Genomic DNA, 2,500 nt, shown 5'->3' on the forward strand with positions numbered 1-2,500 from the left:
CCATTTTCTCCGACTATAATTATCTTTACGAATCTCATCTGTAATCATATATTTTATTTCTTACTGCGTGAATATGCAATAAAATTCTCAAATATCCTTAAATCTATTATCTGATCTCCAGTGTGAAAAAGGTCGGATAATATCTTTTTGCAAATGGGCGTGATTCAGGCAATGTTCTCACAAACTTTTCTTTCTCATTCTTTTCCCAGCCGTCTTCAAAGACGTTTAAGTTTCTGTAATTGGTGCGTTTCAAGTTTTTGGAATTTTATGCAGGTAATTATTCTAAACTTTTCGGAAACTGAGATTGGAAATATAACTTTTTCTTTCTTTCAAGATATGGAGATCAAGAGTACGAAAAGTAACGTTTGATATCATTTTGTGGTTATACTAAAAGATATTATTTCTTAGATCATTGATTTGCTTTTCTATAGCATTATTATATGGTAAGAAAAAAACTTGGTAATAAGGAAGTGAAGGAAAATGGAATAACTGAATGTTATATTTCGAATGACATCTGCCACTGTAAGGAAATAATAAGAGAGAAAAAAAAAACATGTATATAGGTTATATTTTTTATGTGAAAGGTCATTAACAAGTATAAGTTCATTGATTAAGGTTAAGTTGATCGTAGGAAATACTGATTACTATTTAAGGTGCAGGACGTTTCTGTAAGTCTCACGAGGTTACTCGTATCTATGATAACATCTTTCACTACATTGATACTTAAGCTGAAATAAAGTCTGTTTTTATGTGGGCACTCTGATGCCTTTTATCCGAATAGGTCTACCAACGTTACTAAGTGATGTATCTGAGTATTACCAAACACCGTAGGTAAAGGCGGAAGTTACATATAACTTTGTAGTTTTAGAATTCATAACGAGCTATTGTTTGCATTATATCAGAAGAAAATTTTCAAATCATTAAATCTTACACGAATCTTGAAGCCATCAATTCAGGACTTAAATTTATGATATAAAAAAAAAAAAAAAAGCAGCAGCTCCAGGAACCATATTAAAAAACATAATTCATCGCTACCTTATTTACCATACGTCTATTAACATCATTCGCGGAATTTTCTCTTTATGTTTACACTACTCTGCATTTCAGGACCGTGTTCAATTGATTTTCGTTGATAAAATCCTACCAAAACATCGGATATGGGTCACATTTTGGAAATAGGTATTTAAAGCCACAGCCTAATTGGTAAAAATATGCAAAAATGTCTAATATGAATAATAAAGGCACTTACCAGAGTAAATCTAAGAAATTGAAATTGTAACTTAGCTAAATTTAGACGCACCCAGAGAGAGACTATGTAGACGTCATTACTGAAGGCCCTCCCACTCATTGATACTATATACTCCAGTCCAGATTGGCTTTGACGTATGAATGGTCTGATGTCCTCCACCTGTTATCGGCGTGTTTACTATTGTGAATGAAAAGTTTACTGGGTATTTCGTCTGATGTCATAGTTCACGTCACAACTAGCCTCTCTCTGGGTGCGTCTAAATTTAGCTAAGTTACCCTTTAAATTTCTTATATTTACTCCGGTAAGTGCCTTTATTATTCACATTAGACATTATTCCATATTTTTGCCAGTTAGGCTGTGCCTTCAAATACCTATTTCCAACATGTGACCCATATCCGATGTTTCAGTAGGATTTTATCAGCGAAAATCAATTGGACACGGCCAAGAAATGCATAGTAGATGCCTTTGTTAATAGTTTATTGTTTACTTTTGAGAATTTGTTCGATTCTCCCTTTCAATCGCGTATCGAGGTCCTCTAAAGCTCTCTTTATGTTTTAATTTCTGATAAACTTTACATAAATTTGAATAAGGATTTGCTCACCTAATTATAGAATCCTGTTATTATGACTGAATTATGGTAAAGATCAAATGCTTCATATAAAACATTAGTGAGAGAAGTTTGTAGACTGATTGACAAAGATGCATAGTTGATGACGTAAATTGATGAGGCTATTTGTTGAGAGCAGTTACAAAACCTCACGCTGGAAACAAAGTTTCAGTGAGAGCGCATAGAAGGAAGGAGGAGCTATTTGCTGTATAAACCAAACAATGGTAGCTCAATATCTCCAGTTGTATGTCTATTAGAACATCATTTAAGTAAGACACAAGCTTTGGTAATTCCTTAGCGTCAAGTATTTAGTGGTAAGTAATGCAAAAATGTCAATGATAAATTTTTATCAAAACTAATTGAACGATACATCAGATAGAATTCAGTAATAAAACAAAATGATAAAATAAATGAGAAAAAAAAGAGAAACGGAAAGAAGAGAAAACCTGAAATAAGATTCGTAACATCAACTGAGTTAAACACCTAAAAGAAAAAGTCCTGTGATGATAGAAAATAACACATTGTCGAAGAAATACCGAAATATGGGTTTATAGAAACATAAAACAAAAAATTTACAGGCAAAAGATGCAAAAAAATAATATCACGGGATTATTCACAAGAAACGATTATATACTTACTCGTAC

This window comes from Palaemon carinicauda, chromosome 13 (assembly GCF_036898095.1).
Source record: "Palaemon carinicauda isolate YSFRI2023 chromosome 13, ASM3689809v2, whole genome shotgun sequence".
Taxonomy (NCBI): domain Eukaryota; kingdom Metazoa; phylum Arthropoda; class Malacostraca; order Decapoda; family Palaemonidae; genus Palaemon; species Palaemon carinicauda.